At 38.8% G+C, this 27,782-nt stretch overlaps 1 protein-coding gene across 1 annotated transcript in view; it reads left to right on the forward strand.

Moving 5' to 3' along the window:
• Positions 1 to 2,541: 2,541 nt before the first annotated feature.
• The window catches only part of calcr (calcitonin receptor), a 67,384-nt gene continuing 42,143 nt past the window's right edge, over positions 2,542 to 27,782 (forward strand). The window contains exon 1 of the mRNA XM_028037043.1: positions 2,542 to 3,064. The gene's annotated coding sequence lies outside the window, so the exon portion shown is untranslated. The remainder of the gene's footprint in view (positions 3,065 to 27,782) is intronic.

Consider the following 27,782-nt stretch of genomic DNA (forward strand, 5'->3'; position numbering starts at 1 on the left):
TAGATTTCAATTTAATGTGCTCCTTAAATATCCAAGGAGGAACACACTACATGGGCTACATAAGAAGGAAGGCAAATTTATAACATACGATAAAAAACCCATAAAGTAAGCTTAAAGGAGTACAATAACTAATTTGAGGTTAAGAGAAAAAACGAAAACAGTTTATTTAATATCATATACTTACAAATGAATATAGTAACACGGTGCTGTCAGAAAGAAGCTTTCCCTCTGTCTGCTGTAAAAATCCAGCACAGAGGGTCATTTCTGCCCTCTGCAATAACATTTTGCAGTGCAAGTGTTATTATTAGACTCTTTGTTATTTTTATTTATTTATTTATTTAGCCAGCTTTTGTTCCTTTTTGAAATAAAGTGGGCCATTTTGATTGGCCAGACACCAGTTTCTCAACATCATAACAACTTTGGAGAGAAGCCAAACCAAAATCCCTGTTATCAAGCCAACCAGAAACATACTTCTACTGACAGTGGTCGGCTGTGTTCGCTTTCTATTCGGAAATTTTGCTTCTTATTTCAAACCAGCAAAATGACAGGTGTGGTGATACAGGGCAGGGGTTCTGTTTTGGAAACCACACGGTTTCATCTTTACCATGCAAACAATGTAATCCTGTTTGAAAATGAGAGCAGAAGACGGACAAATGGAAAGGGGTGCTGACCGCAGTAGTGATGACACTCAATTTGTTTAAAACTGAATTTAGCATTCTGTCTGTTACCGACGATTACCTATATCGTCGTAATATATAATGACAGAAAAACGAGATCCTGGATTGAAACTGCTAGAAAGAACATTTTCTTTCATTTTTGGGAGCTTGAAGTATAGCAATCGCTCCTCTGTAACTAAACATGTGGTTGGCCATCTGATCAAGATTCTCCTTTTGGAGGTTTTCCAGGCACGCTCTGAGGAAGGAAACCTTGGGGCAAACCCAGAGCTTGCTGGAGGGACGATATATATGTGCTTTCTGGCTTGAGCAAATGTGTGCTTTTTAGAGATACCCTCTGTCAATACTCTATCATGTCAACATGAAACACCAGATTTTTAGCAGTGCTCATTAGGAGGTCTCATGTCCTTTGATTGGGCTAAAACAGAATATTGGAGCAGCATTACTGGCAACTTGGAAACATTTATTAATGCATGTGCACTAAGGGGTTTTTATGATATAAAGCACTTTGAACTGCCTTGTTGGTGCCATGATGGTAAAAACCCATACTTCAGATCTACATGGATTTGAATCCTTAATGATGATCAAGCCACTAATCTATTTGGTTTGACAGGATGTTCTTCAGTAAATTTTATAGAAAAAGGTTTTCTATGTGCTGAATAAAGTTATTAGCTTGAACTGAACCAAATGTCATATTCCGGGTTATTTGGACTCTTTGCTTTCGTTATTTCCCTGTTCTGATTTCTTATTTTCCTTATACGGCACAATTCTTTTCTCTTCTGTGGTGCACCCACAATTTAACTTTAATTTACAATTCAGTAAAAATAAACTCTATTCTATTCCATTTCAAATTTTCTTTTCTCCATTGAGTTTCAAAACAAGACTCTGGCTGGACCACTCAAAAACATTAATTGTACTGTCAGTCCATAAGCGAGAGATGCTTTGATCGAGTAAAATATTACTTTGGGACTAAGTCTCCCATATGTATGGACGATTCTTGGTTTTCATTGTGTGTAAAGCTGTGCTGTGAAAATAATCTGGAACTCTACCGATATTGGTTGCACAAACATGGGGCAAATTCTGAAGGAAGAGTGGTGCAGTGTATTTCTCTTTTCCTTCCTTTTTTTCTCAGGTCAAAAGTTGCCACCAGCAGATAATATGGCTACCCAAATTGTAATTTATTTGAAAAACATTTCACTGAACATCAAGCAGCTTGAATGTGTTTTTCCACTCTTCTTCCAGACTCTGGGAATTTGATAATAATAATAATAATAAAAAACTTAGGTCTTTGGAACAGTGAATAACTCCACGGTCATTTTTGCCTCTTTGGTTAAGTAAGACATTGACAGAGAGAATATGGAACTTACAGTCCATGTCCTGGATAAAATTGTACGTGGTCTCAAATGTCCCTCAATTTCAAGTCTTGAAAGGTGTTTGCTTCAAAACCTTTTCAAGGTAGTAGTAGTAATCTGTTTTGCATGTGCACCTTTTCCTTCCTCTAAACTTTCCATGCACATGCTTTGGATCTTGCACAGGCTTACCCCCTTGAAAAAATGCTGATATTTTTTGTTGGATAGCAGGCTTCTCCACGACTGCGTGAGTCATAACATTGCCATAACGCAGCAATTATGTTTTAAAACTAGTAGTAATTCTTTCTTTTTATTTTATTAAAAACTGAACAGCAAAATTAACACAATTCCACGCTTGAAATAGATCAATCTGCCTAATTAATCTATATAATGTGCAAGTTCCACTTATTGAATTAATTTGTGGTGCTAAATTAGAAATATTCCAGTTTACTGAGACGCACCTGTATCTCACTCTCCGCACCCATAAGACCAAACGCAGACTGCAATCTTGACTTTTTTTTTTTTCTGTCGCTCCAGTGTTTGTTTTAATAGGCTACCGGTGTCCAAAGGAGTGTCCAATCCGCGCGCACAGCCGCTGCGAGCCGAGGCTTCTCCTCGCTGCATGTCTCAAACTGCACGCAGACACACAGACAGAGAAGTAAGACGAGGAGGAGCTCCAGCTCCGCAGGACCGACCGCGTAAACGGAAAGCTGCTCATGCGCTTGGATTATACCGGGCAGTGAACTGTCACCGCTCATAACAGCGCCAGCACGGCTTTCCTCGCTGCCCTCTGCAGCTCATTAACTCGTCTTCTAATAGTAAATCAATCAATAAATAAGTCTGGATATTTGCGCAAAAACTACAACAGTAGCGGCGTTTATGTGATTTTTCTAGTTTTTTTTATTTTATTTGTTTTTTCTTACCCTGGATAAAATTATATAAAAGTATTTTTCTTTCACCTGCTCTGCTTGAACTGTCGGAAGAAGAAGGACTTCTTTCGCATCTGTAAGTCTCTCCCTGGAACTACATCATCTACAATCTGTAAGTCGTCACAATGAATGTTTTCTTCTCTTAACTTTTTTTTTTGTTGCTATATTTACTTTTTGTTTTGGAAACTTAAATATATATTTATGAGTTAGAATTGAGTTTAATAACTCAAAAGCTACATTTCCCATTTTTGTGCACAACGAGATGCCTGGAGGGATTTACATTATATTGAAGCTGCTGATGCAAAACGATCTGCTTAGACATTTTCCTCATATTTATGCTGTAGCTGGATGAATAACAACTGCTTGCATGTCTTGCAAAGTGGAAAAAAAATATTCTTGAGCATATAATATGTCTCTTACAGTTATTTTATACAACAACATCATTAATTAAGCTATTATAACCAGTCTCTTCTGAAGGAAGGCTGATTGACTTGGTCCTTAATTGAGGGTAATGTTTAGAAATACCATACTCTGATTCTCCTTTAGTAAATCGTTGCTCACTTGGGAGAAATTTCCAACAGGAACTGTGGTCAAAAGCCTTTGTAGGGTATTCTAATTGTGTCTTTTCTGCTCAAAGTCAGAGAAAAGTGAATACGGTGATTCCTTTATGTGTCAGGCAAAAAATGCACACGTGCGAGAAACGTGCAGTTCTTATACGCTGCACTCCTGGATCCTCTGGGTCAAATGATGAGAACCAAGATGAAGCACCTACAGAGTGATTAAAGGTTAATGTATGCGACCTTTCTTTGCTTGTTTTTATTAGAAACAACAGGATAAAGAACAATTATTTCTTATTTGCACTCAGAGTGCGATATTCATGATCTACAGTCAGTCAAATCGACCTTCTCTACTTCTGTGTGCAGTTTTTTTTTAAAAACCAAGCTTCATGGCTGCAGCGCCATATCGATCAACTTAGCAAAGTCACAGAAAATGGGGGGAAAAATAGGCATGCCTTCATTGACCCACCGCCCACAATACGGAAACAAAACGAACGCCGCCTCATTTCAGTCTCCAGATGGAGCAAGGAATAGTTGTTTTAAATTCAGGAAGATGTCTGCCAATATATTAGGGAGATACCTTTGGGTTTCATACAGCTGTAGTGCAACAGCATGTGCTATCGGGTTTTATTAGAGGCTTGATCGGCATCAGAGAGCAGAAAATGCTGAACTCTGATATACGCACGAGCTGTTCAACACAGAGGAGGACGGGAATAGCAGCAAACACACAATCAGCCTGTCGGAGAAGGAACAGGGGGGAGAGAGAGAGAGAGAGAGACAGAGGGACAGCCATAAGTGAAGATCTTTACAGACAGGCATGCTCAGATATGTAAGGTGCCCTGCGGTGAACTGGACTTGGCTGGCTGCGTGTTGGTCTGCTTTCTGGTGGCTCAGCGATAACTCTGTCATCCATCAAGCTGTGAGCAAGCGTTCCGCCTCGGTGTGGGTCGACCTGTCTGCAAGATCGCAAATGGGTGGGCGCAGAGGAGATGGGAGTCCAGAGAGCTGCATGAAGGAAAAGACATAATCACTGGAGCTAGTGGGAGATAGCGGGTAATAGTTTTATTACTAAACTTCAATAACAAACAGCGCTTCAAAATGATAATTCAGGATTTTTTAAGGGAAGCTCTGTTCAAAGGTTATAAACAAGTTGCTTGTTACAGAAATTCATATTATTTAGTTGAGAATCTTGAAGCTTATGGCCAATCAAGGAGGTTTTACACTAGAGTAGATTTCCACCATCTTAAAGCAACTCCAATCTCAAAAAGCACTGCAGTGTTCATAAACACTATGAACATTTAAACCATCATGACATTTCCATCACATTGGGTATTTTCACCAAAGCGGGTGATTATTTATACAGGAAATGAAGGTTGGAGGCAATGTGCAGCTAATAATTCTGTTAGGTGTTTCCAGTTATAGTATCTGCCCGTTGTAAAGTGAAGAGGTGTAAATAGCTAAAACTTTTATTATTATTATTATTATTTTTGCACCATCTTGTTTTTCTTTTCTCTGACCAGAACAGCTTTCGTCATTCCATGCTCAGTAGGTGTTTCACACAGGAAGGTTCACCACCTCCTACCTTTATTTCCAATGTAAATAAGAATTGACTTCTATATAAATAAGGCAGACGGTTCATAAAATGCATTCACGTAAATCTCTGCTAGTGCAACCTTTGTTCTTGGCCTCTATCAGACTAGCTGTTAGCTTCAGCACACCTGAACTAATCTGGATGAAAAACATTAGGAGATGTACTGTATGTGCTGAAAGTAGGACATCACCTTCTTGCAACCTTTCCACAAAAATCCCGAACTATCCTTTCAAAGCTTTATTCACACGGCAATTATGTTGTCCTGCAGTGACTATTTTTGGACAACAGCCTCTCTGTGATTATGTGGCATGCAGATCAATGCCCATGAGAAAACACCACTTGCACACTCCCGAAAAGACTCAACTCAGCGTGCTGCACAAACCGAACTTCTGTGTTCTTCCTTCCCTCTCTACAGACGCACAAAGTAATCTAATTGACTCCTGTCGCTCAGGGAAGCTTAGCTGACCTGCACTGGTGTTGATAGTTCTTGGTTTTAATAAGGCTAGTGGTTCATGTTTTATTCATAGATACACGCAATAACTCTGCTTGTCTGAGCCTCGTAATCATCGATGATGAACAAGACAACCTTTAATTAACCGTGCAGGGCAGTTGACACATCTCACACTGCCTTACACCTCCTTGGTAAGACAAATCACGAAAAGATCATTTGAATTAGTGTGATTACAGCGGCAATTTAACAATGTGGGTAAAGCAGAAGCAGCCAGTTGGATTATATATCCTATCAGGAACTCCGGATTCTAATCATTTCTGCCTCCACTTTTCTCCACTCCCATTCGTGTTTTAGATTTTGAACTATAATCAAATACAGTCCACACCAAAGAAAAACAAAGAGTGAAAATAGCCATTCAATTTAGCATCCAACCCTAAAGCCATTAATCAACTACCCACTTCAGCATCATTAGCCACCAGCAGAGTAAGGCTAGTTTTTCTCACATAGATTACACGTTGCATTTATTCACCGAAGGAGGATCTAAAAACAATTTTTTTCTGTCATTGTGTATGCTTTCCTCCAGGCTTCACTGTCCTGGAGGCTGAGCCGTATCCCTCTTACCACTGATTAAGTGTCTTAGTTTATTACGCACATCCCAACAAAAGGACAGTTACTGAACACCTTTGAGCACTGAATAAGTTCTTCCTGCCTATCTAATTGCAATCTATTGCTCCTTATTCCTTTTCTGTCCATTTTATTCTAAAAGACACTAAACCTGACTAAACAAAACTAAAATTAGATGTTCTCCGTGGTTGGAAGAAACTGAAAGGTCACCCAACCTTCTTTTTGTTAGCAAGCCATACATCAGGCTACAACAGATCCAACACTGGGGTTTAACCTTTTCGATTATGAAGTCATTGTGCCAGAGGTCTTTGAATCAATAATAGAGCTACATTTATGCTGCTAATGATGTATCATTTGGCAGCCAATGGCTGCGTGTGTGTGAGGAGATGCTTTTAGAGATACCCAAGGCAATATAACTCAAAGTACTGAGAATCTGGACTGGTTGAAGGATAAGGGTGAGTTAAAGCTATTGTCCACGTTGTTCTGCAAACTCAGTCAAACTTCCTTTAAGATAGTACGCTACGTATCAAACCAAACACTATGTCCAGCTTTTGTCTTTGTTTTGCTGTTTTTCTGTAAACTGTTCTTTAATCGGAATGATATGAACCCTCCCAAAAGCAAATTTAGTACACAGGTGCACTAGTTACATAACATAAGGGACAAAGCAGCTGTTCAGGCAATTGTTCCTCTGGGGATGTATTTTTCTTATCGATTTCCCCATCATTCCAGCGGGAAGAAGCAAGAGCAACATGTCATTTCAGAAACAGCATTTGTTTAGCCTGGTGAGTTCAGACTGCACACAGTGCCGCCTTACTGACAAAGAGGGCAAATGTTTAACAAGAAGAAAGCTCGACAGATTCATGCCAGTCAAAGAATGAACTGGTCATGACTGGTCATCATGACCCTTTGCTTCAGTTTTGCCAATAGTTTCCATGAAGGCCAGATGGATTATCAAAGTCAGCAGACTGCAACAAGTACAGCTGCAAAACATTTAAGTGGGATTTGACTCAAGTCACTTAGCTCCCATGCTTGACCCTCTCAAGATTTCATCGACTCAAATAAACATGTTTGTTTCTCAGGAGACTTTCTTTTCTGAAAAAAAGTACTTTTGTCAAGTACTACAGAGGAAATTCAGAGGATTTCAGAGGAAACTTTATTACCCAGCGTTGTATTTATTGTTAGCGTTCATTTATTAGCGTCAAGTGAAAGAGCTGGATAATATCTTTAAATGCTGCAGTGCAGCGAAAGCAGCAGCTCTCTTGTTTGTGCGGTATGAGTCAGATAATAACTTTATTCATGCATTCATTCAGGGTCTTGTGCATGGCTCTTCAAGCCAAAACGAGAATCTGCTGTCGTAAAATCTAATTTCACAGTCATCTGTTTCAGTTATCTACGCCCCGTTAAGCTGTTTGCCAAGCGCAGGTGGCTGGATTTATCGGCGGAGGAGCTTGCATCATTTGAATATGAGGCTGGAACTCAGAGAAGAGGAGCCCATGAAATTAACGAGTGGAGAATGTAATTATCCCAGCATCACTGTTCATGTAATACAAGCGAAGCCGTGCGTTCCATGCTGTGACGCATCCACTCTAAAGCAGTGCTGAATCCACTGCACTTCAGATATTGAGCAGCTGAAGTACTGTAGTATCAATAGGTGGTGCTAGAATAGAGCGTGTAGCTGAAGCCTCGGTAAACAGAGGCCTGGGCAGGCAGATTGAGGAGCAGAGAACGTATCTGGGTAAAAGACAGACACACTTGCAGAATGATTTCCCATAGTTCAATGTTATCATTAACATGTCTCTGTGTCTCCTCCAGCTTGTTATGCCTTCTTCTCCAATAATACCTGAATTCGATTGGCAGCAAAGCTACTCGGGACGCTGCAGCTGCGCAGCTGGCGGCAAAACGTGCTTCTCCACTGGCCGGATTTATTGAATGTTCCCAATCTGAAATCATGAAGATTTATTAGCCACGTCGGCGGGTGTGCACTTTCACGTCACCTTTCAATTATGTTATTGTACACAAGTCGACGCGCATATTTACTGCAAGGTAAAAGCAAATCAAAACAAACAAAAAAAATCATATTAAAGAATTGAAGACCTAAAGTGCTATTTGTCAATTTTAAAAGAAAGCCTTCCCTGGGGCATAGTGTGACTAAAAGATGGTGCAGGAGCTCATTATTGAGTAGCCGAGAGTCTGAGCAAGCAATTGAATTAAGCATCCTTTTAGCAGTAAATTTTAGTCCTCTGTTCTAGTTCCTAATTTGATTTTCATATTTCGTGCAGTGTAGCAAAAATTGTTGACCCTTCTAAGACCCATCAAATTGTCTGTTTTATCTTAGGCAGGCTGTGTATTTAGGTTCTTTCTCCTGCAAAATGAACCTCTGTGTCAATTGTTCTTGCAGCCTCTTAATAGGTTCTCCTCCAGGATATTTGGCTCCATCTATCTTACCATCAACTGTGAACAGCTTATCTGTCTCTGCTTAAGTTAAGAATCCCCACAGCATGACTCTTCCAACACTATGTTTCACCATGAGGATATTATACTCAAGGGGATGTGCGGTTATAGTGTTATTTTGCAAGTGGGGGAAGAAAAAAAGCTACATTTTGGTTTCATCTGGCCACATCACCCTGTTCCACGTGTTCGCTTTGACTGCCATATGAGTTGTGAAAAACTGGTCTTATTGCTCTATTTAGACATCGGGTTTCTTCTTATACTTGTCTGTTATTTTTGTCCCACTTGCTTTGCATGCTGGCTTAGGCGGACGATTATGTCTAGGAAGGTTTTTGGCTGTTCAACGCTTGTGATACAAAGCTAACACTCATAAAATCAAATCAAAATATATTAAAGTCTGCAGTTTTAACAGAAAACATTTTTAAATGTTCAAAGAACATTAATACTTGTTATTTTCATTTCCTTTTCTCTTTTCTTTTAATTGCTTTGTGAGATACCCATCTTTCCTTTTATTGGATGTCTGTCCGTCCTCTTTTTCCTCTAAATTTTCTCACTTTCTCATTTTTGTCTTCATTTGAACCTTTGTGGCAGCCACCTGTCATGCAGTCATGGATGGGCATAACCTGAGGTTACCGACACACATGAAAAGTTTCCTTTTGAACTCAAAGGACATTTTATCCATTTCATTGGAACAAGTTACAGAGTTTTCAACCAGAATAAAAATAAATAAATCCATTGCATTTTTTTATTTCCTGTATTTCTAATCAAGGCAAATATCCAGGTGGATGTTTTGGGCCTTTGTTTGGACTCAGTTTAAATTCTTTTGACCTAGCCTCCAAATTCAGTGCTAAATTCGGTCTGTACATAAACCTGAAATTAGTCCAGAACCAGCAACAGATGAAGAAATGAACAATGAATGATAGGTCTCTACTCTTGTTACCTTTTATCTCATTCCCCACAGTTGAGCTCATTCACTTCTCATCAAGTTCTCTGCAGCAGCAACACGTCCTCCTGTTCACGACACTCTCCCATCCCATATAAAAGAAGTTGTCTTCAAGTCAGTCATCAAATCATAATCCCACATCCAAACAGGGGTTCTCCTCTCTCACTGAAATTGTCTTGATGACCTGAACCATCTGAAACAAAGGATGGTTCACAAAGTCCCACAGGCTGTCCCACTTACACTTCTCTGTTGTTGCCCCAACTTGCTGACTCCATATCTCACGGTGTCCAGAACTCCGCGTTCCTGTCCATTTGAAGAACATTGAACTGGTCCTGCTGCTGATGAGGTGTCCTGTTGAAGAGGCTGCTCAGTAGAGACTCCATCTTGCTGCAGGACACTGCTGGATGTCCCTCCTTCCCGGTGCTTTTTCACTGCTTTCGTCTCTGTGGATAATGTCTGTGTTAACTGGGTGACATATTCACAACATTGGCACAAACCTTTTTCCCCCACATCCAACATGGCGACGACAAAAAGCACCATCTCTTTCCCAACAAGCACGTTATTTGGGGTAAAACCAGTACTGGCATGGGCACTGCTACAGTATGCCATCATCACATATGGCAGCCACAAATCCATGTTTAGCTGGTTATCCTCTACAAACAAAGACAACATTTGGGCAATTTAACAAATGCAGTTAAATCGTCCCATCAAACCATCTGACTGTGGATGGGATGGGGATTTTCTTGTTTTATGGAAGTTTAAGAGCTGGGATGTATTCCTTAATAAAACTGACCTAAACAACCTCTCTTGATCTAAATCAGTGCTATAGTACCAGACCTACAAACCCATTCCTCTACCAGAACCTTTGGTATTTTATGTGCCTCTTGATTGGGTAAAAGACTTGCCTCAGTCCGTTTGGAAAAATAACAATATTGAGCCGAAAACATCAAATGCTATGCTCTCATATTGTCTGTCGACCACAGATGTCTGGAGGGGCCACCAGTAGAGGACAAACTTTGATTTAGGAATCAAAGTTTGAATCAGAGAGCCACGGTATTTTCCAAATGTCGCAGAAGCTCAATCTCAACTGCTAATTGGATTCCAGAAGAATCCAGAGTTTTAGGTTTTGCAGCACAGAGACTAATCTGAAAGTCACCTGTTGAAAAATGACTGAGAAACTGATCTCTGCTCAACATGTCCTAAGCCTGCTCATTCATAGAAGGGGATGCTGTAGCCAACCGTATTTCATGCTTCGCTATGAAAGGGTTTCAAATATATTGCCTTTGCTTTCTTTAACTGGGAATAATTATTTCTGGCTTCAGAAGAGATTCCATTATAGACATCTTGTGCATGACAAACGGGACAAAAATCTCTTGACAGACTCGTCCCATCCATTAATCCTGACTGCCAATTCAAACTGCTCCATCCAGTCAGACCAGCCTTTGCATTTGGCTGCATTTAACTTCAACATAAGCTATATTGTCATGTTTTACGCAGCTAATGAACAGTATCACCTGAAAAATGTCTTGTGTCAATAGACTATACAGATATAGGTCTTGACACAATGGGGTGAAAGTTCAATCCAATACAACTTTAACCTTGAGGCAGAGAAAACTGCGGTAATTTAAATGCATAAATAATGAATGAATTTCATAGCATTGTGATGTTACTATTACTTTTACGTAGAAGCCATATAAAGGGTGTCACGTGTTTGCAACCACACTGACAATCTCTCTGTAATTTTCATAACTAATAACACAAAAGAAATAAAACTTTTTGTTGGTAAGCTTTAGAGGGGCTGATAGCTTAAACCAAGCTAGCAGCTCAATTATCAAGTTCAAACATTTTTTTGACAATTTATAATTGCATAGATAGATAGGGCAAGTTCACTCAGCGATTTTTCTTTTTTTCTTCGTACAAGTCAAGAACTGGCTGCTAACAGATAAAGAGACCGCACATTATTAGAGAAAATGGTAGGAAGCACAAAGCTGGAAAAAAAGCTTTGACAGTCATTGTGAACAAAAGATTTTTTAGATGATAAACGATTCGGAAATCATTTCAGGGCTCAAAGAAATGTCTAGCAAGAGGATTAGTGGCACATCAGCTGCATTTAAGTCCCCCTGACCTCCATGTGGCTTGAAGGAACAGCCCAATATAGTTTGGGGTAATTAATGGATTGGCAGCGTATTTCCCTCTCCTCCAAGGACAGCGCCGTGTGCTTTATTGGAGGCTGCTAATTCTGACTTATTACAATAGCTCTCCACTATTAAACCATGAACGATTTCCTTTTACTGTTCAGCTTTTTTTTGTTTTCATTTTGGCTCCCACTCTTTATGACTCACAGGGTCTGCCGGAACAGAGTTTAATCATCCCTATTAACGAGTTCAGTGATTGATCTGTGGTGTCGAGGGAGAGCTATTATGTAAACTCAGGTGGCTGTTTTTTTCCTACCCCCACCTCTAAAATAAGGTTATTTTCATCTTTGTCAAAATCTGATGGCACAGTTTCAAGTTGAATACAACCTTGTTTGTGGTCAAAAGCAGGGAGCTAATTGAGTTCATTTCTGGGATTTGTAAACATTCAAGGGGAAATTGCAAACAATAAATACATTTTAAAAACCCAGCCTAACAAACAAACAAAAAAAGAATGACTAGTTTGTGATTTTTTTTTTCTTAGAATCACTTGTGATATTTATGATTCTGAAGGTGGAGTGTTTTCTGTTGTAGTCTTTGTTCTCATCGTAGGATTGAAAGAGTTTGGTAGGGTCTACATATAGTCTCTAAGGATATGCGAGGGCTTTAAGAAGGAGGTTTCACAGGATTTTTTTGCAAAGGGAAATTTATGCTCTAGCATCAGCAAGACAGCATTGGCAGCACATCCGATCTCAGGTTGCTTAATCTGGTGAAGAATTAATTACTACATTCCAGGGAAATTAAATATAAAAATAGCATTTGGCTAATGGCACGAAAGAATTTTCCCCAAAATTGGTTCAAGTTCAAGCATTTTAAAGATTTTTGCTTGTTGTTTGTTTTCCAAGTTTCATGATATGTTTTTATATTTAGATCTTCACAATTGTCTCAATCTGAGGGTATTCTGATGCCAAAATAAATTATTAAAACAGATTTAAAAGAGCCCAAGTATTTTGATTTTGAGTTGGAGTTAATCAGAGATACCAGATGCAAAACAGAATCTTCAATGGCTGACAGATTACGTTATTGCTTTATGTTTTTTGTTAGCTATAATGATGCACTTGTTGGAGAATAATTCCAGTGATAAGACCTCCATAGGTTGTAGTTATAAGTGGAAAAATCAGTGATATTTGGAATTTGTTGTGGCTAGTGACGAGGTTCTTATTAATACAAAATAATAGTATATTTCTGCATATTTTACATTCAAACAAAAGAACATGCTCCTGTTCATGTAATAAAAGCCTTTAAGGTGGGCAAATGAAGCAGTTCTTTCAGAAAGTTTGACATTTTGTGAGAGCAGTAGCTATATTGGATATTAGGCCTGGGTTGACTCTATAAACCTCAGTGTTTCTATATGAATATAGCCTATGTTTTATTTAATTTTTAGACATTGACCTCAGAGTGCAAATCAAATGCATTGTACTTCTGCTCTTTCAGTTGACTCCTGTAGACTGAATATTGATTTTGCTTTAGAGCTTTTCAATTTGCACCATGATATGTGTTGTTTAGAGACCCTCTGGTTGCAAATCTTTAATCATCATGCTCCTCTGTAGCTTTTTCCTATTGTCTGTGCTGTATCGATTTGCATGACCACTGCTTGTGCTAATCTAATTTGTAATGCAATGTTTGCTCATTTTCCCTTCCCTGCTTTCTCTTATTGGTCCATTTATTAGTTTACATTTTATGTGTTTCTATTTTTAGCTCCTGGTCACGATATTAAAGAACTGTTTGAGCGCTTGTGCTGCCTGGCAGTTATTCTTCTTGCTACGGCACATATTTCTGATAGCACTTGTACTTCTCTCTTGGCCCGTTTCCCTCAGTCTGTTTACAGCTTGTTAGAAGCCAAACACGGCCTGCCCCCTGACCCAGTGGGGCGTATAATATTTTCTCTCTTGCCTGGAAGGAGAACCATTGTTAAAACCTTTCAAGTGAAGCTCAGTGGCAGAAATACTCAATTAATTGCTTTTCTCATAGGTGTCAGCTTCGATCTGCTTTCACTATAAGTATACATGGAAGTAGAAGTTTGGATGAAAAAAAAAATAAAGATGATATTTGAGATTTATGCACGTGGAAAAATGTTAAAATTTTATTTGTCTTATGCTGTTTTTGTCAGTAAATGCTTCCATTAAGCATTTACTGATCTTATTTGTTCATAATAAGCATAACTATATGCTCATGAGAATCTTCCCCACCCATTTTTTATTGCTTATGTAGTTTACGTGTTCGTATGCTCATGCCAGCTGCCCTTATTTGCGGAGTTTTTCTCTGCAGGAGCTTTGCATTGTCTGATAAAATTATGAATGTTCTTTAGAAAAATAAACTGAACGTGAAAAAGAGGAGACAAAGATGAGAGATGTAATGCCATGGTGGAATTATCAGGATTTCGGTTTTGTTAGTATCTTTTTTTTTTTTTGTGAAACTGAAAGGGAAATGGGAATTTTGAAGACTTATGATGTGCAGATGGAGCAGCGGAATAGAGAGTGCTGCTTAGTCAGTCACATAGATAACAGGCCTGGACTCAGCCCATCTGTCACCATCTTTCGTCTCTCTGAACCGGCTCTAGAGATCCTGATTCTGTTTCCGTGCCAGTTGCTCCTGCACATGTAAAATATTGTCCTAAGCGGCAACATAACAGTAGAAAAGATTTACCTAAGCAGGACCAGGAGATAAATATTTTGTTTTTTTTCTTTGTTGGCTCAGAAATGAAAATAACCACTCTACAAGAAAATGCATTTTTTTGTTGAGATCAACTCATCTTCAAGTGCCTTGCAAAAACATTCCTTTCTCTTAATTTTTCACATTTTGTTTTCTTACACTTTGATGTGCTTTTAATGAGAGTTTACATTCTGACCAATACAACTAATACACAGTTGCTAAGTGGAAGGAAATTGACACAAGCTCTTTACTTTTTTCAAAAAATAAAAATTGGGAAGGTCTGGCATTAATTTGTACTTAGCATTTTATACACCTATATTTCTCTGTAATTACCACATTTAGCTGCAAAAATCTTTCCCTTGACTTTGATTCTAGTGAAAAAAAAAAACTTTCCCACAGCATGATTTTGCCACCACAAAGCTTCACCATGCAGGTGGTGTTATTTGTCTGTCACCTAGGGTGTTTTGCATCTAAATCTTTTCAAAATGCTTGTATAGATTCGATTCTCATGGATGTCAGAAAAAAGGGCTAATTACAAATATGTGTATACTGTACTTTTGCAGCCCTCCTCTCCCTATGACTTATTTTTCGTGAAACAATCTGTGCTTATTATATAAAGAAATTGCAATGCAATATCATTCAGAGCACATAAAATACAAAATATTTATAATCACAAAGTTACCAAAAACTAGATTCTAACTAATACAGCAATACAGTCAAAGACAATCTCAAAGAAATGTAACACATCTATGCAGTCAATCGGATTTCAAAACAGATAGAAACAATAACATTTAAAATAAAATTTTAAAACTTTATCGTTCTATATTAGTAATTGACACAAATAGTAATAATGGAATGTCTGTCTCTTTTAAGAGATCTCATTCCACTGCTTCATATGGCTATTGATGTTTGTTTATTAGTAATAATAATGTAAAACTCGGTTACAGTTACAATAGAACAAAAAACCCATTGTGTAAAGTGTATGCTAACTATGTATCTTCAAATACTCAGAGGGTCCTAATAAAATTGTATTTATTTATTTCTCTTGTGTGTGTGTGTGTGTGGTTTTTTTGTAGAATCTGCTCTTTAATACTTTATAATCTTGGATAATTTACTGAAACACATCCAGATTTTACAGCATTTTCTGCTGTCACTCATCTTCTCACCTGTCCAGAGTGTTGTTTCTCTCTCTTTCTCTTTCTCATCCTCCTTCTCCTCTTAAAAATGTATTCCATAAATTTCTGTTGCCATAAAAAGGTTTGTAAAAGACCCTTAACAATCAATCACATAGCTAATCAAATTTCGTAAACATATTTTTTTATGATAAAATGTTATAGCTAAAAAATTTAAAGAATTCCTCAGGAAGACAATTTTGGCGCTTTACTAATCTAATGAATACACATTCAGTTTTATTTTATTTACAATGAAAATTCTAGAGATTAACTTGCATGGTGGAAACAGCATTTTATGCTGAAACCCAATCCCCATAGTGCTAATGGTTTACTATGAGGCCGACTGTAATAGTGGTAGTGCACAGCATCAGGCCCATCAATGCACATTCATCCACTGATTAGTTAATAGTGGCTGCAATTTTCAGTGTACTTTGCTGGCCATATACTCTTCCTGGGCTGAAAATTGTTGCCCATCAGCATGACACAGATAATGGTATCTAACATGGGATATGAGAGGAAATGGGCGACAGAGACACTCACCTCTGTGAACGTATGCAAGGTTCGGTGTGTGTCGGGGCATGTGTGTGTCCGTTAAACGAGGAAAGTTGGCTGTGGCTGCACACATTCCCTGTGTATGGTACAAAACAAGAATTTCAGCCTCAGACCTAACCCGTTAAAATTTTCTTTTCCACTTACGGAATTATAAATTACCAAGTCCAAGTGTTTCCTGCTTGTTCTGATGTGATCTGTAAGAATATGGCATGACAAGATTGTTTTAAAGTCCTAACATCCATCACTTTGACGATACGGTGCTTGCATCTCAAAGCATTTGTCAAGTGTTTGATAGTGTAGAGACTTAAAAAAAATGCCCTGAAGGCATTTAGATCGTAAGGGATAGCTGATCGCAATGCCTTGCAAAATAATGTCTTCCACATTTTCTTACTCAACAACCACAACCTTACCCTATTTCATTGGGATTTTTCATGATAGACCAAAAAAAAAAAATCAGTGCACACTTGTGAAAATAAAATAAAACATGATTTGTAGCACATTTAGCAAACTTAAATTAGAAAGGCATAGTATGGATTTGTCTTTGTTGAAATAAATTTAACCTCTTTGTCTTTTGAAAACAGCTGCAAGCTCAGTCAGATTGAATGGACTTGTCTGTGAACATTGGTTTTCAAGATTTGCCTCCGATTCTCAATCAGATTTGACTCAGTCTGGACTTTGACTGGGCCAGTATGAAACACAAATATGCTTAAATCTAAGCCATCTAAAAGTTCTGTTAGAAAATACATAACTTTTTACAGATTAATACAAAATGCAGTTTTCAAAATGATGACTATCTCTCAAGCATGAAAGCCAACGTGGCTGCATGTGAAAATTAATTGCTCCTTTGTACTAATCTGTGATCAAGAGAGATACTTTGTGGCAGCAGCTGCCAGAAACGCTGCCACCTGGTGTTTGTGATAACTGACAGTGATTGCTTTTACATCACTGTAAATACGGTGCTCTCTTGTGTTATTTATGCTCAGCATTGGTTTCGGCTTTGAAACTCTTCCAAGAATGCTGCACCAGTCTCTGATCCTGTTCACTCCTGTGAAAAAGTAGAAAATGGACTTGAGGATTAGGGACTGATGCTCTGGCTCTTTTTAGTCTGTGAAGGAAGTGGAAGCACTGCTGAGCTTTTCCGACTGGTGATGAGGTGCGTTTGTCCCTGCTACAGGATCCTTGTGTCTTTGCTGTCAGTGAGTGACATGGTGGGTTTTCTTTCTGCAGTGCTGCCTCTTTGCTAGTCTGATACCTCAGGACAGGTTGGCTCTTGCTGATCTCAGACCAGACTCATCGCCTGCTCTGAGAGTAACCTGTAGATCTTCCCTCATCAGCGAGGGTTTCTGGTTGACCTGTGCTGTGATGGTATTTGTGTCTGTGACATCATCAGTGTATTTATTAATGTTGGCAGTAGCAGTGTCTGAGGATTGTTAATGTTAATCTGGTAATTGGAGGTGGCTGTCAACTTAAACATGCCCCAGTCAGTGATTTTGAAATCTTATTTGACATCTCTTTACATACGTCATGCTCTCAGACTGGTTCTCTTTAGCTGATTTCTACATTTTAAGAGCCTGACAGTCATCAAACATGAGAGTTATTAGAAAAACTGAACTCAACAATTTGGTAAAACCTTAATTCGTGATTTACTCAAGAAGGGTAAGTAGCGCTGAATTAGATCTGATAGATTTTTTTCTCTTTATAAATACATTCAATCCCTGGGAAACTCTGTTTTTATTAACTGAAGGTTACCTGATATTATAATTACATCAGTTAAGTGAGACAAGAATAGAAAAAAATGTTTAAGGGACAGAAATGTTTTCCTCAGCTATATATTCGGTTCTCTGCTATACATTTAGGACTATTGTACTGCTTAAACATGTCTGATTTTCCTTTAAGTTCCCTTTTACTCACTATTTATATAGTAATAAACAAGTAAAAAATAAGTCATGGTTCTCTGCCGTTTCTGGTAAATTTACCTTTGGACAGAAGTGTGTGTAGACAAACTAGAGGAACACAGGAGGATATTATTAGAACTGTAATGACTTTGTCTTTGTGCAAATACTGTGCCCTTTAATGAAAACATTTGGAAAGGATAAGATAAGCGGGCCCGGCTGCCTGCACATGAAACGCATTTGATTTCTGCTGTAATTGTCTCTCTGAACTGCAGCTAGAAATCCCTGCTCTTCTCAAGCCGTCTTAATGTGGTGTTACTGGCAGGGCATGACCAATAGGGTGCTGAGGAACTTATCCCCTATTTGACATCACATTTAACCAGCAGCCACTGGGGAATTAGCCTTACAAATGATGTGGGAAAATAGTAAAGCACTAGACAAAATGAGGCTTACATTAGAGGACGGTCCACCGTTAACCACCGTAGAGTCAATGAACCTCAGAAAAGATTGCAAGATATGTTATTGTGTAAATACAGCCAGCACTTCTCAGGTTGTGGCAACCTGTTTTGAGTAAATGCTGACAGAAACTGATACCTGATAAAGTGTTGAAGCTTGCAAATGGACATGTCTGTGCAACGTTTCCATCCTCTCTGATGAAATTTGATAGCTTTTTTTTCTTCAGGGACAATAAAAATCATCTCGTTTCTGTTAATGACTTGGAAACCGCAGCGTGGGTTTGGTCCCATTCCAGGTAATTCTGCGCAGGCAGCAGCTCTTAAGTCTGGCATCCTCTGCTGCTTTCTATCAAGGTCATTCTTTTTTGCTAAACATCCAAACTTCCAGCTTTGTTTCCTAAACATTTTGAAGCATTTTTTTTTCTCCCTCAGCATATGCCGGCGAAATGGTTGTAATTATCGTCGGCATCCACATTGAGTGGAACAGCTGCCTGGAGTCAGTGAAGCAGTCGGGTTTGTTCTTGTGAGGCTGCTCTGTTTGTGCTGAACAATAATACAAGTCAAGGGAGATTAGTTTGAAAACCCACATAGATATTCAGCTGATTATTTTTTCTTAGCGTAAGAAACCCAAATTGACTGTCTGCTTGGTTTTGTGAAAATTATGGTGTCGGCTTGGATGATTTTAAATTTCATTTTTTTATGTCTCTAATGTAATCAGTGGCCCCCACAGCACGCAGTTTCAGCATCCGGCCCTCTAACGTAGGCGTCTATCAGCATCTCATATCCTGAGTTGGTGAAATTTGTTCTTTGCCACACTAAAGTTCTTTGAATCCATCTGATTGGGAGGATTTCTCTTGTTCAGAAGTCCTCTTCAGTGTGACCCTGCAGATGTAGGTCTGGGTTCTGGCAAGGCCGAAAGTTGAACTTTGTTCTGGAGAAGTCGTTATTTTGTTGATTTTGATGTACGCTCGGACTTCCAGTAGTGCTGCGAGTGCACAGTGTTCCCTCTGTAAATGAGAACTACTTTTCAATCCTCTCATTAGGCCGAACATAGGTGTGAAATTAATTTTTAAAATGAGAGGAAAAATAAAAACATATCTCTTAATCTCAATTTGTCTATCAGAAACTTGAAAGTGTACACTGTCGTGATTTCACCCGCCATGTTACTACCACCATCATGTTTCCCTGTGATTATCATTTTGTTTTGGTGATTTGCTGTGTTGGGTCTGTGTGCCAAACGTGCAAATAACAAAGATAATGGAAAAGCGGGTTTTAAAAAATAAATGGATGTAGAGTACGAGTCCAAATAAAAGGCTTTGGAGAGTAAAAAATACATCTCCTATAACAGTTTACAATCAGTATGTTATAAATATCTAATAAATTGTTATGTGTACGAAGCTGTCTATAACAGTGATGTGAAAGCATTTCTTTATAAATAAGTGTCTGCATGTCACTATTTTAAGACTGATTGAGTCTTTTGTAGAACATATTTTGCTCATGTGAGTTTTAACTCATTCGTAATACGTGTAATAGGTTTTGAAGCTTTCAGAGCTATTCATGTTGAACATTCGCACTTACACTCCTACAGACAGAAAGGCATATAAACAAGGCCATTCTACATATGAAGAATGCACAATAGCATAGAATGGTGCATTGTTTCTTTAAACACTGTGGATTAGAGAGCAAGAAAAACTGCAATCCCTCTTTTGTCTTACTTCAGTCATATGGATTCAGCAAGACCAGTTTATTGTTACTCTGTACTTCAGACACAAAGATTGCCATTAGCTGTTTTCTGTCCACATCTTAACCTGAATGCACGCTCACAGGTTGCACATTTCCTCCTTTGAGAAACTGTTTTAAATGTTAATCCATTTCATTGTGAATGGATTCCCTGCTGAAATGAAATGTCACTAATGTTAAGGTTGCACAGTATCGGTTTTATGTCTGGAGAAGCTGCGTTTGCACGATTGCTTTCTAGCAAAAATATGCATCCATATCGTCTTAATATAATCCTATTAAGAGAGCGAGATTGTAAAGAAGTCTGAGGCAGAAAACTGAGGCCTTTTCCTATTTATTGAATGTGTCTGCCTGTGCATTGCTGTCAGTGTTTTGAACTCTTTTTGGATCATGCAGGGTTAGCAAAGCCCCTCAGCTGAAATTACCGTGCTGTTTCTCTATTGTGTTTTGGCCGCGGCTGCTATAACAGCGATATTTCTGTCAACCTCCTCTTTTTTTCCCTCCCACCCAGCTGGATTGTTTTTCTTTTTTGCAATGTTTGCTCCACTCTACCAGTGTACATCCCAGAGCTGTTAGTTGTTCCAATAAGCACCTATCATTTTCCATCTAAATAAGCCCGTACTGTCTGATGCACTTTAAACTGTCTTGTTGAAGTTTATGATTGAAAAATAGGGTTCGGTGGATGTCCGCCCGCTGGGCTCCCAATCTCATCCTCGGAGATCAATTCTCTGTTTGATTGCCACCCTTGATCTAGTGGTGGGGTTATCTTGTATGGTTGATTTGTAGCACCTCTTCTTTGCTAACGGTTCTCCAAGCTGATCTTTGCAGCTGTATTGTGCCTTTTTGCTCAGAGTACTTCCACCTCACACTTCTATTTTCTTTCTTTTTCATTTTGTAATGCCTCTCGAAGTGGTGGGTAAAAAATTATTTTTAACTTGTACAAATCATGGTGAAGCATGCAAAGCAAAGCTTCTAATGCCTGTGTGAGAAAAGGGAATGTCAACCAGAATTCATCAAAACCTCCAGGGAAGTGATAGATGGAGGATTGTTATTTTCTTTGGAAATTTGCAAGACTATCAATCTACTTGTGTGTGGTAGATTTTAAGCTACGGCCACCAAACAGTTTTTTTTGAGCTGATAAAAATTACAATCTGTGGGACTGCGCATTCAGAATCCAGTAGTTCACTGTAAATTACATTTTATGCAAATATGCAATTCTTGTGTTTAGAGCAATGTCTTGCATTTTGTTTATTTTAATGAAAATGAGAGCAATTAACTGCCTGCAGAATCTCCTTGTAAGTGGAGAGTTTCCCTGCTTCGAAATAACTAAGAAAGAGGTGTCCGCCTGACGCGTCTGGCAGGGCAAGAAAAGCATCAATCAAAGAAGCAGCCAAGCGGCCATCAGTAGCTCTGTGGAGGAGCAGAAGGCATCCAGATTTTATGTGGGCGAATCTGTCAACACTTCGCACTCCACAAATCTGGAGCGGGAAGAAGAAAGCCATTGTTAAAAGAAAGTCATTAGACTTTCTGTTAACAGTTTGCTACAAGCCATGTGTGGAGGTCACAGCAAACATTTAGATAAATGTGCTCTGGTGAGACCAAAATTGAACTTGGCCTTCAAGCAAAGCACAGTGGGTGGGTCAAAATCAGTACTTCACACTATGCCAATGTTGAAACATGGTGGCGGAAGAGTCATGCAAGAGGGATGTTGTTGTTTTATGTAGCATGGGCGGGGAAGCTGTTCAGAGCTCAGAGGGTAGATGATTGGAGCTTAATATAGGGCGATCATGCGAGAAAACCTGTTAGAAGCTGGAAAAACATAACAAAACAACACTGAGAGTTAGAAATGTTATAATTATGTCCAAGTCCAAACCTAAATTCAACTAAGAATGGCTGATTACACCTTTGCGTTACTTAAGCAAATTTTCAAGGAAAAAATTAGCAATAATTTCAGTTTATGACTGTACAAAGCTGATAAAATAGATTTCTGTGATTGCTGCAAAAAGTTGTTTCTACGAAGTACTGATGAAGATTTTAGTTATAATAGTTTTTATAACCATACATCACTTTCATTCCACTTCACTGCTATTGCTTTGTGTTAGTCTATCCCACAAACCAATGTTTTAATACACTGAGAAGTGTGGTTGTTGTGGCGCTGGACAAGCTCTTTATCAAAGTGCCTGTACGTCTTCATTTGCAATTGGGGACCCATAAATCAAGCAGTAAAAAGGACTTCTTGTTATTCTGTGCAGAGTTTCTTAAAAAATTTAGTGGCTACTAATAAGAGGTGTCAATGGAAGTGATGACAGTTTCATTAATGTTCCCTATTGACCACTTTTACCAAAATTATTTGGTCAGAGGCACATAAAACAGAGGCGATTAATATCCAAAAGGCAGCAATAAACAGCAGACAGTAATACTGATTGTGGAATATTTTAGCAAGAACAAAACAGTCACAGTGCACTAACCTTCACATTTGGTTCTGCAGAGTGAGAATCTATAGGAAACCTCATTGTCCCTGATAAACAGAGAGTTCGAGGTCAGGTTGGGGCTGCCCTCCAATCAACTGCATCCGCCAGCTGGACATCTGGTCAGGAAATATTAACATTGTGTTCATCAGCCTGGTCAGATAACAAGTAACCTGCCTTTTAGATGATACCCACTATCGGGTTATATTTTCTTCTCCACCTCAGAATGATATTTAATTTTTTTTTAACCTTTCACGTTAAGGCACAAAAACTCAGAAAATCTGAATAATCTGGTGGTACCACTTCTTCAATATTTTCATTTCTTTGACCGTGTGTTTGAGATAAAATGAATTTTCCTCGCTGTGTCACTAAACCCAACGCTGGCGTAGGTCATCTGGCATTTGCCGCCTGTCCTCTACGGTTTCATTTTAGGAAATGAGACATACAAAAGTCTCACCAGGTTGGGTGACAGACGAGATGCGCAGTCAGTGAAAGTTGAGAGGAAATGAAAGAGGTGAGGAAAGGAGAGGGTGCCAAATGAAAAGTCTCTTATCCCTGAAAAATACCTTCTATTTACTCCCAGATGTCGATAACCACCTGAGTCTGTTCATTCTACTTCTGACAGACTCTTGGTATAAAGTTCTGGTTAATTGTATCAGGGCGTAAACAGAAAAATAGAAGAAAGATGTCACCGCCACAGAGGGACCAACTCATTTGTCCGAGCAAAGCTCGCCTTCATAAACAAAGTCTCTTGTTTACTGCTATCCTTGGGGTAGATTATTAATCAGTGACTAATCTGACATGTTTGAAAGTTCTGCAAACACATTTGAGTTGCATTTTTTCTTATTGGAAATGACAACATCTTGTGCAGCAATGTGAAATCAAGATGCATTCTAGCAAAAGTGAAGATAATGTGATCAGGAGCTCTGTATTGACTTGCAATCATATTGATACCACCGAAGTGTTTCAAATGTTGCCCCATTGCAACTGCAATATGCATTTTTTAAAATCAGAATTGTAAGTGAAAGACCAACACAAACGTTTATCAGTACTCAGGTTTTTGTTTTGAACAACTGATTTCATTTTGCTGCTCTTCTGTGGATCTCTGCAGCTCCGCCAAAGTGACCATAAGCTCCTTCGCTCCTTCTCTTTACAAAGTTCTCTTTGCCCGGTTAGCTTCAATAGAAAACCATGCCTTGTGTGCCATCTGCAGTTGTGTCTCACTCTTTCAATTTTCAGATTAGAAAAAGTTAATCTTGCTTTTATAAACTCCTGCTGGAGATTTCTCTACAACTAATGCAGTTGTCTTTTTCTACGGTCTTCATAACGCCGTTTACTCACTAATGTTCTCCATGAAACCTCTGAGACCTTCACAGAACAGCTGTATAAAAGGCAGATGTTGCACATATTCTACAAGAATTCGTTGTCCCCCCCTGGGTTTCAAGACCAAGATGGCATTATTCTGTTCTTGCAACGCTTGTTCGGCCGTTCTTGCAGTTTGTCTTAGACCCAAAGTCGGGACAGAACTGTTTTTATGTGTGGTGAAATTCAGAAATGTAAATTCAATGTGAAAAAGTTCAAGGGGTCGGACAAACTTCTCAAGGGGTCGGACAAACTGTGGAAACTTCTCTTATTTGTGCAGCTTCCCCCCTGGGGTAAAGAGTTTGCGGGACAATTCAGGATCACATAGATGTGCTTCACAAGCCACTGAACCAAAAAAGCCAGGCCTTTGTCAGCAGGAACCCTGGAGACACACAGATTTTAGAGTAAATTAATAACCTGCATGCAAATCAGTTGGAGTTATGTAACCTCTAATCATCATCAGTGTTGCTCTTTTGTTTGCTCGAGTGTCTGCATGACTAACAATGTTTCACTTCTGATTCCTACATTCTTTTGTAATGTTGTTTTTATAGGAAGAGTTGTAGCTGTTTTTTTTTTAATGTCAAATTAGAGTGTTGGTGTTTTGTCCTGAAATTACAATAGTGTAGCTACAGTCATAATTGGTTTAAATTGACACAAGCATTTCTCCGCTGTCAAAGTCCCTCTTGGTTGTTGTTAAGCCCTGACCTTCTTCCTCGTTGATCTGGTGGTATTAAGTAGATTCCCCACATAAAATGACCTGCACATAAATAAAGGTTGCACTTTTCTTTTGCTTTTTTTTTTTTTTTTGTCCATAGCAGGAACACAGCACACAATCTGACAAAAAAGAATTTTGGAAGACCTTGCAAATACACATATTTTCACTTTGAAATGCTGACTCCAACATGTTTAAGATGCATGGCACTCCCAATGCTGCTCACCACAGCTGTCCTCCAGTGCTTAAGTTGTTGGGGCTGCGGAGTGATTCAGAAGGGCTACAATTTGTTCCATGTTGTCACATATAAGCCCAGGGAAGGAAATGGTTAGATGGCTCCTTTCAGTCTGCTTGGCCAACACTGAATAACTCCAAATATTACATGATATATGCTTTTAGTGCTAGGAAGACTTTTAATGCCAGGTGGGAGAAAAGTAGAAGGGAGGAAACATGCCTTAGAGCAGACAAGTGGGCAGTGGATTAAATTTATGTGTCGGAAAATCTGCTGAATAATCCAAACATACAGTCGATTTAGCCCATTTTGATATAATTTGGGTTCATAAAGGTTTCTTATAGTGTACTTTTCACTCATTCTAAGCAGTTTGAGTTTTTTTTTGCAATATGATGACATTGGCCAAAATATTAGAGCTTCATGATATTTCCACAAAATGTCAAAGGAAAATATATGACATGATGGAATAGCTTTTATAGAAAATGTAATAGAAAAAGTTTTTTGTTTTTTTAAAAATTGCTGCTGAAATATAACATATTGATCATTACAGATACAATATTGCCAACCATAACCATTCAAGTGCATAATGTTCAGAAAGTTACACATGTATAACAAGTTGATATTAATTGATCAATTTGTCAAGCTATCTGCAGAGAAAACCAATCAGACATCAACGGCTTTAAAAACATGACAAGTATTTCCAATCAACTGTCTTAAAATATTATTAATCTGCTTCAGGCAGCCGTCAAACAGCTAAAGGAATGTCTGGTCGCTCCACTTTCTTTATCATCGTATTAAAATGATTTAAACTGGAAATGTACAGATTAGGCTTTTCCTGGCTGATATCAGCATCTGCTTTTCCCCATTTAGACTCCAATCTGCCAATTTCAATTTATGTTCTTTACATCATTTAATGCTAAAACTGAATTGTCCAGTATTGACAATCCTGCCCTGTTTCCTGTCCTTTGCTGACAGGAGTGGCACATGGTGTGACTTTCTGCTGCTGCAGCTCATCCGCTTCACCATTTTATTTGTTGGGCGTTCAGAGATAGCACTTTACATGATCGCACCTGATTGCAACAAGTAGTTATTTGAGGTTTCTGAACCAATCTGCCCATTCTTGCCCAGACATAGACATCAACACGACTTATTTACTTTCTCTTTTTCTGACTTTTCTCTGTAAAGCCCAGAGATGGCTGTCCACGAGAATCCTTGTAGATCAGCAGTTTCTGAAGCACTCAGACCAGCATGGCTGGCACCAGTACAACAACGCGTTGGACATCACTTAAATTCCCATCTCTTCCCGATTCTGACGCTAGAGGTGAAATCGCTGTCATTATCTTAATGCCTAAATGTACAGGGATGCTGCTATTTAATTTGCATATGTCATTGAACTGGTCTACCTAATAAAGTGGCCAGTTAATGTTTGCATCTATTTCATCTGCACAATTACACACCCGAAATTATTCGAAGGTCAAGTGGGGGTTTAATGTCTTACCCAAGGACTCTTCTACATGCGGTGGGGCTGAGGATCAAACCACCAATCCTCCAAATGCAAAACAGCCACTTTCCACTGAACCACAGTCGCCGCGTTGGAAAGACACCCAAAAGGGGCTTTTAGTTCTGCAGTCTATGTTTCCATTATTAATCTGCCTTCATAATCCCGCCTCCCCATCCTGAATGCTCATTTAATTTCCTTCTGGCCTAGCAAGGGAAGTGTGTGGGATCATGTCAGGGCATTAGAGATTGAGAATAAATCAACTGCTTTACTTATAGCTTGGGAGACTCTGCTTAATAGAAGAAGTATCATTATGAACATCTGGCGCACCAGAGCACTAAAGGTTCCCATGCGTTATTACTGGGAAGACCTTGCACCGGTAAATAAAATATTAATTTGATAATAACAAATACAACTTTTTTTTGCAAGCAATTACAAATCGCAAACTCTTGAAGATAGATGAGATTATGTGGAAAACGATGACAGTCTAATCAGTTCAGACAGTGCCCTGGCTGTTTGTGTATTCAGTTGCATCTTAATTTGTTTACTCATTATGAAGATGAGTTTCACTGTCACAACCTGTTTGGTCTCACACCCATTAAATTTCTCCACATTCTTTGGTTGTCTGGCAGGCAGACAAAGGCGACTGCTCAGTCTTCCCTCGCTGCAACATGAGACTGTCATTGGTAATGACGTCTCCTCATCAGGACGCAATCTGCCAAAGGAATTAAGACGGTTTGGCTATAAAGACTCTATGTGTTCAAAAGGAGTGACTCTGCAGACATCACACATGTTACTCAAGACAATTAGGGAATCACATTTCTGCAACATTGTCAGTAATCAAAAGATGTGTTGCTTGTAATTATCTGAATGAGCGCAGTTTCATGCTTCTAACTTTATTTTTTTTACAACACATAACAAAAAATAAATAAATAAATAAAAATAATAATAATAATAAAACAGACACCCAACCCAATGCGTTAAATCACAGCAGTTGTGAAAATGTTGACATTTTGGGTGGAGCCGTCATAAAGATAAAAATATATATTTCACTTGCTTTCACATGTCTTATCAGTTTCTGCTGGTTCAGTGGAGAAACCTTAGGAGGCTTTTATGAAAACCTCGTAAAGTTTCTAATCTGAATAGAACAAACTGTGGAGCCACATGTTGTGTGAGGGCATTTAGAAGAAAAGCCCATTTAAAAAACACCAATGTTACAATGACTGCCGACTGGTGTTCATCTACACCCAAGATCACAGGAATGTGATTTTTCATATTCCAACTGGAGTTGA

The sequence above is a fragment of the Xiphophorus couchianus genome, chromosome 13 (assembly GCF_001444195.1).
Source record: "Xiphophorus couchianus chromosome 13, X_couchianus-1.0, whole genome shotgun sequence".
NCBI lineage: Eukaryota > Metazoa > Chordata > Actinopteri > Cyprinodontiformes > Poeciliidae > Xiphophorus > Xiphophorus couchianus.